Raw genomic sequence first — 13,904 nt, 5'->3', positions numbered from 1 at the left:
GATGAGTGAGTGAGTGGATGGGGGTGGATGAATGAGTGAGTGGATTGTTGAGTGGGTGAGTGGGGATGGATGAGTGAGTGAGTGGATGGGGGTGGATGAATGAGGATGGATGAGTGAGTGGGTGGAAGAGTGGGTTGTTTAATGAGTGAGTGAGTGGGTGGATGAGTGAGTGGGTGGAAGAGTGGGTTGTTTAATGAGTGAGTGAGTGGGTGGATGAGTGAGTGGGTTGGTGGGTGGGTTGATGAATGGGTGAGTGAGTAATAGAGTATGCGAATGAGTGCGTGTTTGCCTGCGTGTGACTCTGCGTGCGTGCGCGCGTGTTCACCTGCAATATTTATCCATTCTGGCCATGGCTTGCCGGGTCTAAGAAAGATCTCTCGGGCGCCTGAGAGTTCAGTGTGGATTTTGGGCGGCTTGCAAATTGAGACAAGTGGACTCGCAGGGTGGAAGGGTGGAGGAAAGGGAGAGAGTAGTAGGGCGGTAGGCGTTGTAACAGGATAGAATCACGTCGGTGTAAGCTAGGTGTCACGGTGTCAAGCTTACCAGGGTGTCAAGGGTTTCAGAATAGCGTGGTGCCAGAATCTAAAGGGGGAGGGGAGGGAGGAGGAGGAGGAGGAGGAGGAAGGGGAGGGAGGAGGGAGAAGGAGGAGGGAGAAGGAGGGAGGAGGAGGAGGGAGAAGAGAGGAGGAGGAGGAGCATGAAGAGGAGAAGAAAAGGGGGGAGGGGTTAGTATGTAGCTCGTGTGGTTGCCCCCCCCCCCTATCCCCCTTACCCCCCTCCCCCCTTACCCCCCCTCACCTCCCTCGGGTATGATTATCGCTGTAGTGAGGCCGTGGGCTGTGTGGGCGCTCGAGTCATTAGAGTGGGCGTGGGCGGCGCTGATGGTTTCGGGCTGATGGGGGGTCTTGAAGGCTGTTGTGCTTTTGCTTTTTTTTTTTTTTTTTTTTACCGATTGTTAGCGTCGTTTCTCCCTTTCTCCCTCTTCCTCCTTATTCTCCTTTGTGTTTTCTCTTCCCCCTTTTATTCATTGTCTTTGTCTTATTATTATTTTGTTGTTATCGGAAGGATAATAACAATGATTGTAGGAAAGTTTGTATAGTAATTCTGGTATTGTTATTGTTATTATTATTGCTGTTATTATTATTATTATTGTTGTTATTATAATTATTAGTAGTGGTAGTATTCTTATAATTATTATTATTACTATTATTATTATTATTATCCTTTTCTTCTTCCTTCTCCTAGTCCTCCTCCTCCTTCTCCTCCTTTCTCCTCTTTCTTTCTCCTCTTCCTTTCTACTCTTTCTTTCTCCTCCTCCTCCTCCTCCTCCTCCTCCTCCTCCTCCTCCTCCTCCTCCTCCTCTTCCTTTCTCCACCCCACCTTGCTCCCTCCTCGTTTTCTTCCTTTTACTCCTGCTCCTCGTCCGTAGTTCATGTTACATATTCCATCATTATATATTTCATCTTCTTGCGATTGTCAGGCGGATTTTTCCTCTACGTTTATTTGTGATGCTCTCAACGTCTGGGATTATAATGACATATGTTTATAATAACTGAATTATCAGATGCGAAAACGCCTTTACATCTTCACATTTCCCGAAGCATTGCAAGCAGGAGAGAGAGAGGAAAAAAAAAAAAAAAAAAACTTTAACCTCATTTTCCTCCTCTGATGGACGCTGCTTGTCGGCATTGGGTTTTACACAAACGACATTGACGCCGACGAGGAAAGGGGGGGTGGGGGGGGGGGGGGAGGCGATGACGTCATGCGGAAATGACTGTGTAAACATGGCCGCCTTATCGTTGGCCTTGGCTTATTCTCGGTCTTTATCTTTCGGCTGCTTGTGCTTCTCTGCTTCGCCTTCTTTGTCGTCGTTTTAAGTCGTTGTTGTCTTCCTTTTTCTTCTTTTTCTTTGTCTTTGAGAGGGAGAGAGAGAGAGAGAGAGCGAGAGAGAGCGAGAGAGAGCGAGCGAGAGAGAGAGAGAGAGAGAGAGAGAGAGAGAGAGAGAGAGAGAGAGAGCGAGAGAGAGCGAGAGAGAGCGAGAGAGAGCGAGAGAGAGCGAGAGAGAGCGAGAGAGAGCGAGAGAGAGCGAGAGAGAGCGAGAGAGAGCGAGAGAGAGAGCGAGAGCGAGAGCGAGAGCGAGAGCGAGAGCGAGAGCGAGAGCGAGAGCGAGAGAGAGAGAGCGAGAGAGCGAGAGAGCGAGAGAGCGAGAGAGCGAGAGAGCGAGAGAGAGAGAGAGAGAGAGAGAGAGAGAGAGAGACTTTGTCACTGTCACCTTTACTTGATGATTATTTCTTCTTCCGTTTCTCCTCTCCATATTGTTACAACCTCACTAAGAATTGGAAAACCCTCCCCCGTTCGCGAACCTTCCCACTCCCATCCCCCTTCCCCCTTCCCCCTTCCCCCTTCCCCCTTCCCCCTTCTCCCTTCCTCCATCCCATCAACTTCCCTTTTCTCCTTTCCCTCTCCCTCCCCTCTCCCCCCCTCTCCCTCCCCCCTCCCCCCACCCAACCCCCGAAGCCACGCCTCATTGCAACCGTTGATCACCTTTTGCACCGCCTCCCGCGTGGCCTTCCCTTTCCTCGCTCGCGATTGCATCCCTCTCCGTGCAACGCAAAACTTAGTCATGCAACATAGAGTTCGTAGAATATTACACGATGTCGTCGAAGGTTGCAACCATGCTCAGTGGAGTTCCGTTGCACACTCTCTCCGCTGCAATCGCCGTGACACACTACGCTGCACTCTCATCACGGGCGCGATGGAGTGAGGAGAGGGGAGGAGAGGGGGGGAGAGAGGGAAGAGGCGAGAGGCGAGGAGAGAGGCGAGGAGAGGCGAGGCGAGGAGAGAGGAGAGAGGAGAGAAGAGAGAAGAGAAGAGAGAAGGGGAGAGAGGCGAGGCGAGGCGAGGCGAGAGAGAAGGGGAGAGAGAAGGGGAGAGAGAAGGGAAGGGTTGGGAAAGGGAGGAGAGTAGATGGGAGGAGAGAGGAAAGGAGAAGGACGGGGAAGGGGAAAGGAGGGCGTGGGGTGGGGGGGGAGGGGGTTGAATGCAGCGCTGTCCTGCAATTGCTCCCCGTGACTGTCGCGACCGTGATTTGTCGCCGTGATTTTTAATTTCGATTTTTCTTTGTTTTTTTCTGATTATTAATATTTTCTTTATTATTATTATTATATCTATCATTATATTTTTCTTCATCATATTCATTATCATCGTTGTTATTATTACTGTTATGATTGTTATTATTATTATTATTATTATTATTATTATTATTATTATCATTGTTGTTGTTTTTTTGTTTTGTTAGTGTGATTATCATCATTTATGCTAGTCATTATTAATATCTTTTTGTTGTTATTATTCATATTAGTTAATAATTTCTTTATCTTATTTCTTCTTATCATAATTATCGTAATGTTATATACAGCCATTAAAGTTACTGATATCATTACTCTTATTTCCGTAATTATTATTATACATTATTGCCTTTCTTCTGGCCAGTGCTCTTTTTCCCCTTTCTATCACTGTCACGTTTATCGGCGGTGTCATTTTTGTATTAATTGAGCGACGCTGCCCTCGCCTCCTCTCCTCTCCCGGCCGGTCGCGCCTGGCACCGGCATCGACGGCCGATTCCGCCGCGGGGCGATTAGAGCGATTTTGGCAATTTATTTCCGGGTGGGGGGAGGGGAGGGGAGGGGGAAGGGAGGGGGAGAGGGAGAGGGAGGGGAGGGAGGGGAGAGGGAGAGGGGAGAGGGAGAGGGAGAGGAGAGAGGAGAGAGGAGAGAGGAGAGAGGAGAGAGGGGAGAGGAGAGAGGAGAGAGGAGAGAGGAGAGAGGAGAGAGAGGAGAGAGAGGAGAGAGAGGAGAGAGAGGAGAGAGAGGAGAGAGAGAGAGAGACTTTGTCACTGTCACCTTTACTTGATGATTATTTCTTCTTCCGTTTCTCCTCTCCATATTGTTACAACCTCACTAAGAATTGGAAAACCCTCCCCCGTTCGCGAACCTTCCCACTCCCATCCCCCTTCCCCCTTCCCCCTTCCCCCTTCCCCCTTCCCCCTTCTCCCTTCCTCCATCCCATCAACTTCCCTTTTCTCCTTTCCCTCTCCCTCCCCTCTCCCCCCCTCTCCCTCCCCCCTCCCCCCACCCAACCCCCGAAGCCACGCCTCATTGCAACCGTTGATCACCTTTTGCACCGCCTCCCGCGTGGCCTTCCCTTTCCTCGCTCGCGATTGCATCCCTCTCCGTGCAACGCAAAACTTAGTCATGCAACATAGAGTTCGTAGAATATTACACGATGTCGTCGAAGGTTGCAACCATGCTCAGTGGAGTTCCGTTGCACACTCTCTCCGCTGCAATCGCCGTGACACACTACGCTGCACTCTCATCACGGGCGCGATGGAGTGAGGAGAGGGGAGGAGAGGGGGGGAGAGAGGGAAGAGGCGAGAGGCGAGGAGAGAGGCGAGGAGAGGCGAGGCGAGGAGAGAGGAGAGAGGAGAGAAGAGAGAAGAGAAGAGAGAAGGGGAGAGAGGCGAGGCGAGGCGAGGCGAGAGAGAAGGGGAGAGAGAAGGGGAGAGAGAAGGGAAGGGTTGGGAAAGGGAGGAGAGTAGATGGGAGGAGAGAGGAAAGGAGAAGGACGGGGAAGGGGAAAGGAGGGCGTGGGGTGGGGGGGGGAGGGGGTTGAATGCAGCGCTGTCCTGCAATTGCTCCCCGTGACTGTCGCGACCGTGATTTGTCGCCGTGATTTTTAATTTCGATTTTTCTTTGTTTTTTTCTGATTATTAATATTTTCTTTATTATTATTATTATATCTATCATTATATTTTTCTTCATCATATTCATTATCATCGTTGTTATTATTACTGTTATGATTGTTATTATTATTATTATTATTATTATTATTATTATTATTATCATTGTTGTTGTTTTTTTGTTTTGTTAGTGTGATTATCATCATTTATGCTAGTCATTATTAATATCTTTTTGTTGTTATTATTCATATTAGTTAATAATTTCTTTATCTTATTTCTTCTTATCATAATTATCGTAATGTTATATACAGCCATTAAAGTTACTGATATCATTACTCTTATTTCCGTAATTATTATTATACATTATTGCCTTTCTTCTGGCCAGTGCTCTTTTTCCCCTTTCTATCACTGTCACGTTTATCGGCGGTGTCATTTTTGTATTAATTGAGCGACGCTGCCCTCGCCTCCTCTCCTCTCCCGGCCGGTCGCGCCTGGCACCGGCATCGACGGCCGATTCCGCCGCGGGGCGATTAGAGCGATTTTGGCAATTTATTTCCGGGTGGGGGGAGGGGAGGGGGGGGGGAAGGGAGGGGGAGAGGGAGAGGGAGGGGAGGGAGGGGAGAGGGAGAGGGGAGAGGGAGAGGGAGAGGAGAGAGGAGAGAGGAGAGAGGAGAGAGGAGAGAGGGGAGAGGAGAGAGGAGAGAGGAGAGAGGAGAGAGAGGAGAGAGAGGAGAGAGAGGAGAGAGAGGAGAGAGAGGAGAGAGAGGAGAGAGAGGAGAGAGAGGAGAGAGAGGAGAGAGAGGAGAGAGAGGAGAGAGAGGAGAGAGAGGAGAGAGAGGAGAGAGAGGAGACAGAGGAGAGAGAGGAGAGAGAGGAGAGAGAGGAGAGAGAGGAGAGAGAGGAGAGAGAGGAGAGAGAGGAGAGAGAGGAGAGAGAGGAGAGAGAGGAGAGAGGGGGAGGAGAGGGGGTAGGATTGACAGGAGGAGAAGGAAGGGGGTTAGGGTGGGAGGAAGGGAGTAGGGAAGGAAGGAGAGGGAGATGGGTGAGGGAAAGGGGGTAGAGGGAGGGAGAAGGTTAAGAGGAGGAGGGGGAAAGAGGAGGGGAATGAGGAGAAGGGGAAAGGAAGAAGAGGAGGAGAAGAAGAGAGAGAGGGGGGGAAGGAAGGGGGAGGGCAGAGGAGACGGCGAAAATACCCGATACATCATTATTACTACCAATAGCCTCTTAACCACCCGATGCTTTATACCGTCGCCATTACGAAGCGAAAATGCTCTTACTTCCCTCTTCACCCCCTCTTCACCTCCTCTTCACCCCCCTCCCCCCTCCCCCCCTCAATAAAAAAAAAATCTGATAGTGTAAATCATTTTTCGTTGGAAATGTCAAGTGTTCGTTTGTGCGTTCGTTCGTCCGGCAGGTCTTCCCGTGACGTCATAATGGCCGGCACTAAAGATAGCAACACTCGGGAGGGGAAGGGAGGGGGGAGAGACGGGGAGAGGGAGAGGAAGGGAGGGGGGAGAGACGGGGAGGGGGAAAGGATGGAGAGGGAGGGGGGAGAGACGGGGAGGGGGAAGAGGAGGAAGAGTGGATGAAGGGAAGAGAGGTTAAGGGAAAAGGATAGAAAGTAGAGGGGAGGGATGGGAAGAGGGGAGATGATGATAAGAAGGGATAGAGAGAGGAAGGAATAGCAAGAAGTCAAGTTAAATGTGAAGGAGATCGAGAGAGAGAATTAGAGCAAGTAGGATGCGAATGAGAAGAAAGTAAAACGAAAAAAAATAGAACAAAATATAAGAGTAAGAGTAGGAGAAAAAAAAGGAAAATAAGGGAGAAGAGGGGATAAGAGGGGAAGTGGCCGACAGTTGTGCCTCTCCCCCTGTCAGGCTGCCCGTCAATTTGTCAACGACGGGAAGAGATTGAAGGCCCATTAATTATCCGTTGATGCATTAACGTGGACAATTAGGGCCGAGGAGCCAGGCGCGCGGGGGCGACCTTGCAGATCATCATTGGACGCCGAAATAAGGCAATAGATAAATGCATAAATAAGTGATAACGAGAGTCTTGACAATCTTATTGATTATGGCCATGGTGATGGTGGTGACAAGGGTGATGATAATGACAGTGATTGTATTAATGGTGAAAATTGAGATAATTGAAGCAGTGGTGGTGATGATAATAATAAGTGACTATGGTGATGATGATATAAATCATAGTAACGATTATGATTAGATTAATGATAGGGATGATCATGAATTATTAAGATTAGGATAGTAGTGGTGATGATAAAATAGATGATGATAATGATGGTGTTGATAATGATCATATTTACGATAAGGATGAAAAAAAGCGATCAGAGAAGATCCCTGATCGGCGTGAGAATTGCAACTCCATAAAAAAAAAAAAGAGAATCATCAGAATTAGCCTTTTTTTTTTTTTTCTTCTTCTTCTTCATTGCGAGGCCAAAGAGAAGCGTGAATCTCATTACGAATGTCGGTTATGGAGCATTGTTTCCCAGTGTGGAATGTTAATGAGCGGCCTCCGTGCTTAAATGTTTTATGTGACGCCGGCGACGCGCATAATTATTTAGGCTCGGAGGGCGCAGCGGCTGAGAGAAAACCCGGTCGGTGCTGGTGCGTGGGCGCTCTCCTCGCCTCTTTGATGGAAGGAGGGAGGAGGAGGAGGAGGAGGAGGAGGAGGAGGAGGAGGAGGAGGAGGAGGAGGTGGAGGAGGAGGAGGAGGAGGAGGAGGAGGAGGAGGAGGAGGAGGAGGAGGTGGAGGAGGTGGAGGAGGTGGAGGAGGTGGAGGAGGTGGAGGAGGTGGAGGAGGTGGAGGAGGTGGAGGAGGAGGAGGAGGAGGAGGTGGAGGAGGTGGAGGAGGTGGAGGAGGAGGTGGAGGAGGTGGAGGAGGAGGTGGAGGAGGAGGAGGAGGAGGTGGTGGTGGTGGTGGAGGAGGCGTTGGAAGAGGGGTGGAGGAAGAGGGGGAGAAGTATTGAGGATGAAGAGGGGGAAGGGGAGGTGGCTTGGGAGGTGGAGAGAGGGGGAAGGGGAAGAGGAGATAGAGATGGAGATGGAGGAGGTGGAGGAAGGGGGGGAGAGAAAGGATGAAAGAGGGGGAGGGATTGAGGTAAAGAGAGGAGGGTAGGATGAGGGAGAGATAACTTAGGAAAGTGGGTAAAAAGCTAAGGTTGTGGGGGATAAAGAAAAATTGAAGGAGTGAGAAGAAAAACGAGAGAAAGAGAGGAGAAAGAGAGACAAAGAAATAGGGTCACGCAGTCTTTTTAAGTGCCATAAATAATCTGTACAGTTGAGAATATTTTTCCCTTCTAAAGATCCCGCACGCGTTTCCTCTTAATACACATTTCTCGGTTTTAATATATCAAAGTTTAAACACTAAAAATGTGATCCTTTTAAGCGCAGTGGTGAAAAAGGGCGTGAAAGTTCCTGGGACTTTTCTTCTTTCATTTCCGGCCTCTCACTCCGGTGTCACCCACCGGCTCTCTCTCTTCCTCCCCTCCTCTCCCTCTCTCCCTCTCTCCCTCTCCTCTCTTTCTCTCCCCCCTCCCCTTTCTCCTCCTCTATCTTACCCTTCACCTCCTCTCCCTTCTACCCTCTCCCTTCCCCCTCCCTTCCCCCTCTCCTCCTCCCTCCCTCCCCCCCTTCCCCTTCCCTCTCCCCCTTCCCCCTCCCTCTCCCCCTCTCCCCCTCCCTTCCCCCTCTCCTCCTCCCCCCCCCCCCTTCCCCCTCCCTCTCCCCCCCCCCCTTTCCCTCTCCCCCTCTCCCCCTCCCTTCCCCCCCTCTCCTCCTCCCTCTCCCCATTCCCCTTGCTTCTGAGGGATGGAGCCAGGCATGCGGGCCGCCCCTCGCGTAACGTCATGCATTAACTTGGACATTCCGGGGAGAACAGGCGAGCATCGTAGGCGGCACATGCTCATGAGGGAAACGCGCTCGCACATGCAAACGCGCACATGAACACCCGGTGTGTACCAACATACGCACATAAGCTCGCTCTCATCGGCATAGTCACATACAGTTACACAGAGGTTGTCACACATATTTTCGGAGGTAGACATACACACAATTTTAATGATACATGGCCGTACACAAAAGTGGGCACACGCCATTCGTAGAGGCACGGACATACGTACATAACCACGCACATAACCTCGTTGATGGACTTACAGAGGTAGACAAACATATGATTTCACCGATAAATATGCACGCAAACATTGACCTGCCTGACACAGAAAAGTAGACAAACACCCAGATAACCTCTTCGGTAGGTATACATACACACACAAGTAAAACGCACGCACGCACGCACGCACACACACACACACACACACACACACACACACACACACACACACACACACACACACACGCACACGCACACGCACACGCACACGCACACGCACACACACACACACACACACACACACACACACACACACACACTCAAACTACCATATCTACTTGAAAGAAGAGAGAGAGAGAGAGAGAGAGAGAGAGAGAGAGAGAGAGAGAGAGAGAGAGAGAGAGAGAGAGAGAGAGAGAGAGAGAGAGAGAGAGAGAGAGCAAAAGAAATGGAACTTGAAATGGCTAGACCGAACCTCTTCATATAACTAGATCTCCAATAACTGACCCTGGGCGAGGCTTGCATAATTCCCAGAAACCCTAGAAGAGGCCGCGTTCGAGTGTGCAGTAGGGTGAGGGTGGGAGGGGGAGAGGAGAGAAAGGGAGACGTGAAGGGAAGGAAGAGGGGGATAGGAGGAGGAGGAGGAGGAGGGAGAGGAGGGAGAGGAGGGAGAGGGAGAGGAGAGAAAGGGAGACGTGAAGGGAAGGAAGAGGGGGATAGGAGGAGGAGGAGGAGGAGGGAGAGGAGGGAGAGGGAGAGGAGGGAGAGGGAGAGGAGAGAAAGGGAGACGTGAAGGGAAGGAAGAGGGGGATAGGAGGAGGGAGAGGAGAGAAAGGGAGACGTGAGGGGAAGGAAGAGGGAGATAGGAGGAGGGAGAGGGAGAGGGAGAGGAAGGTAGGAGTAAGGGGCGATAAATGAGAAGACAAAGTTGAAGAGGAGAAGAGAGGAAAGGGATGGTGGAGTAAGTGAACAGAGAAAGAGAAAGGGGAGAGAGGGAAATACGTGAAGGGAGGAAAGAGAGGGGAAAGAGGGACTAAAGCCAGGCAAAAGAGGAGTTATGATGCCATTGTCTTTTTTTCTGTCGCGTGGGTTTGGTTGGGGAGGCAGTAGGGTTATGCGTATGGCTGGTCGTGCTCAGTGACACCATTCTCTCTTCTTCGCATTCTCTTTCTCTATTTTTTTTTCGTTCTCTCTCCCTCCCTCCCCTCTCTCCTCATTTCCTCTTTACCATCCCTCCCTTCCTCGCTTCTGCTCTCCTTTACCTTTTTTTTTATTCTTTCCTGTCCCTTTTCTCTCACCCTCGTCTACTTCACCTCTCTTTACCCCTCCACCTCTTCCTCCTGTTTTCATACCTTCGTCGCGTTGCTTTTTATTATTATTATATTTATTATTATTATTTTATTTTTATATTACGAAACTCGGATCGGTTATGGCCTTCAAAAAAACATTCTACTGTGACTAGGTTGCTCTCTCTCTCTCTGTCTCTCTCTCTCTGTCTCTCTCTCTCTGTCTCTCTCTCTCTGTCTCTCTCTGTCTCTCTCTCTCTCTCTCTCTCTCTCTCTCTCTCTCTCTCTCTCTCTCTCTCTCTCTCCCTCTCTCTCTCTCTCTGTCTCTCTCTCTGTCTCTCTCTCTCAGCCTCTCTCTCTCAGCCTCTCTCTCTCAGCCTCTCTCTCTCAGCCTCTCTCTCTCAGCCTCTCTCTCTCAGCCTCTCTCTCTCAGCCTCTCTCTCTCAGCCTCTCTCTCTCAGCCTCTCTCTCTCAGCCTCTCTCTCTCAGCCTCTCTCTCTCTCTCTCTCTCTCTCTCTCTCTCTCTCTCTCTCTCTCTCTCTCTCTCTCTCTCTCTCTCGTGTGTGTATGCGTGCGCGCGTGTGCATGCTACTGTGTATATATTGTACACGTGTGCGCGTTGACCCTCGGGGATAAACAGGTAAATCTTGATAAAGCGTCTTTGAGAAAGAGAAAATTCAAGAGTTCGTAAGTGGAAAGGGCAATGCTGGGGAGGGGAATAGGGGAGGGAGGGAGGGAGGGAGGGAGGGAGGGAGGGAGGGAGGGAGGGAGGGAGGGATGAAAGGGAGGGAAGGAAGGAGGGAAGGAGGGAGGGAGGGAGGGGTGAGCTGCCTTTGTAGAATCGTGTTTGTCAGGCGCCTTTGTGAGTGTGCGTGTGTGTGCGCGCGGGGGAGTGTGAGGCGTTTAAAAAGGTTGTCAGGGGAGCGAGGGCGGAGAAGCTGCGCTCGGGAGGTTTTAAGGGTCGGTTAGAAGGCTCGTCTTGATTGGATGGTCAGTTGAAGGGGGGGTCAGAGGGGGGGGGGCAAGGTTGCAAGAAAGCTAAGGAGAGGATTGCAAGCTAAGGTAAATGTTGGAAAGGGGGGGTGGGGGGATTTTGAGGTAGCGTGAATGGTGTAAAAAGGAATTGGCCAGATCGCCGGTTGGTCGGAATTCAAGTGTCGAGCTTTCGGCATGGTTAAAAAACTGGCCAAGACAGGCGTGAAATTTTAGGCGTTGCGAAGTAGCAGGGAGATAAAGTAAACGCTAATAGGGCAGTTAAATAGGTATTCAGCTAGCAGGGAAGTTAAATAGGTATCCAGCTAGCAGGGAAGTTGGACAGGGATCCAGCTAGCAGGGAAGTTGGACAAGGAATACTTATCCAACTTCCCAGCTAGCAGGGAAGTTGGATAAGTATTTAGCTAGCAGGAAAGGTAAAATGTACCAAGCAGCAAAGAAGCTTAAAAAAAAAAAAAAATCAAGATAAGGGAAGGAAGTTTGAAATGCAGAAAGCTATTAGGTGATTTAGAAAGATATGTAACTAGCAAAGGCGGTCGGAAATGTATCAAGTCAAGAGGGGAACTAAAACGCACGAAACCAACAGGGAAATTATAAAAGCATCGGGGATAGCGGGGCAGTCAGGAGTATACAAAGCCAGCGGGGGATTTAAAAAGAATATTAAACCAACGAGGAAATATTTAAGCCAAAGGCAGTATCAGATTAGTTAAAAAAAAAAAAAAGAGGAATGACAAGTCAGGGAGGATTAAGAGGGTGCCAAGGTGCCAAGGAGACGCAGGAGGAAGGACGAGAAGGGCGATTCGAGGCGGTGCTCAGGGTGCCACGGCGAAGGCCTTAGAAGGAGTGCCAAATTGCCAGGGATTCTTGGGGGGGGGGGAAAAAGGATCAGATTGTGTTGGAGGTGGTCAGGGAGGCCGAGATCGGTGCCAAGCTGTCACGAAGGCATGGGTAGGGGGTCAAATAGCCCGAGGATTGTGGTTAAGAGGTGGACAGTGGCGACGGAGAGGCTTAAGGACGGTGGTTAGAATACTTTTTAAGGTGATTATTAAGTATCCTGGTTTGTTTGTTTGTCTTTTTTTTTTTTTTTTTTTTTAAGAGGTGTGTTATTGTTAAAGATTGATGGATCATGAAAGAAGGTGAAGTTGTGAGGATAAGTGAAGCCAAAAGCTGGTTAGTGGAAGCCGTTTCTTGCGTGTTGGTGGCGATGCCCTTTAGTTAGGGGGGGGGGGGGGTGAAAGCGGGTGAGGAGGGGGGATCTGGCGAGTTGGGTTAACGCCCCCAGTCGTCCCTCTCCTCCCCCCCCTCCCCCCACTAACACTAGCAGCTTTCCCCCATTCCCCTTCAGACCGATGCATCTTCCCCCTTTTTTCCTTCGCTAAACTCTTATATAACCTCCCTACTCTCCTATTCTTTCTTTTCTCCTTCCCCTCTTCTCCTCACTCTCTTCTTCCTCCCTCCCCTCTTCTCCTCACTCTCTCTTCTTCCTCCCTCCCTAGCTTCGTACCCCTTCCCTCCGTCCTTCCCCATCCCTTACCCTTTTACCTTCCTCCCTCTCTTCCCTCCTTCCCTCCCTCCCTTCCTCCCTTCCTCCCTTCCCGTCCTTCGCGTCCTCCTCCCCTCCCTCCCTTCCCTCCCCGACATGGTGGTGGTAATGTCGGCAGCTTTATCGGAGACACTGGATTGCATTGCCTTGTTCGCGTAATGGCTGGTATTGGCGCTTCGAGTCCCCCCTTCCCCCTCTCCCTGTCCCTTTCCCTCCCCCTCCCCGTCTCCTTCTCTATACCCCCTCTCCCCTCTCCTCGAATCCCCCTTGCCCTTTACCCTTTCTCACCCTTCCCTTCCCCTCTCCCCTCTCTCTCTCCGTCTCGCCTCCCCCTCTCTCTCCGTCTCGCCTCCCCCTCTCTCTCCGTCTCGCTTCCCCCTCTCTCTCCGTCTCGCTTTCCCCTCTCTCTCCTTCTCGCTTTCCCCTCTCCCTCTCCTCCTCCCTCTTCCTCTCCTTTCCCACTCCCTCTACCTCTCCTCTCCTTCTACCTCTCCTTTCCCACTCCCTCTACCTCTCCTCTCCTTCTACCTCTCCTTTCCCACTCCCTCTACCTCTCCTCTCCTTCTACCTCTCCTTTCCCACTCCCTCTACCTCTCCTCTCCTTCTACCTCTCCTCTCCCTCTTCCTCTTTCTCTCCTCTCCCTCTTCCCCACGCGAAGACCTACGTTCGGCCGCCGATTGATCTCGAGGCGGAGTAATTAAGCTCGAGGTGGAGTTATTGGGGCCACTGGGTCAGCTGCCTCGCCTCGTGATGTGGTTGTGGGGTGTTGTGGGGGGGTGTAGGGTTGTGGGGGGTTGTAGGGGGTTGTGATAGGCTGACAGGGGGTTGAATATTGCGTTTTTTCATTTATTTTATTTTTATACACACACACACACATATATAAATATATGTGTGTGTGTGTGTGTGTGTGTGTGTGTATGTATATATATATACTTTTTTTGAGGGGGGGAGGGGGGTAATTCGTATTGTTCTTGCTTTTTTTTCCCTCATTTTCCTTTATCTTTCTTATTTTCTGTTTTCTCCCTCTCTCCACTTTTCTCCATTCCCGCCCCCCCCCTCCCCCATCCCACACCCCCACCCCCTCTCCAAACACGCGCACGGTCTATCTCCCTTTTTTTCTTTAGTTACATAAGAGACACTTGAGGCCTCGGGCTACGTGATGCATCAGTGCTCCTGTGGATGCGGCCTTTCGCCAATCCCGATCCCCCCTCCCTC

The 13,904-nt window shown here is 50.5% G+C and overlaps 1 protein-coding gene and 1 long non-coding RNA gene across 5 annotated transcripts in view; both read left to right on the top strand.

The window, feature by feature from the left end:
- Window positions 1-13,904, top strand: part of LOC125034335 (calsyntenin-1-like) — a 267,852-nt gene that overhangs the window by 128,834 nt on the left and 125,114 nt on the right. The gene's annotated exons all lie outside the window — the stretch shown is intronic.
- On the top strand, window positions 11,297-12,016 carry LOC125034337. The gene is made up of 2 exons (XR_007115662.1): window positions 11,297-11,414; window positions 11,471-12,016. It is a non-coding gene; the product is annotated as an uncharacterized LOC125034337 (long non-coding RNA).

Source organism: Penaeus chinensis, chromosome 17 (genome assembly GCF_019202785.1).
Source record: "Penaeus chinensis breed Huanghai No. 1 chromosome 17, ASM1920278v2, whole genome shotgun sequence".
NCBI lineage: Eukaryota > Metazoa > Arthropoda > Malacostraca > Decapoda > Penaeidae > Penaeus > Penaeus chinensis.
Note: the sequence above shows the minus strand (reverse complement) of the source record. Positions and strands in the feature narration are given on the sequence as shown.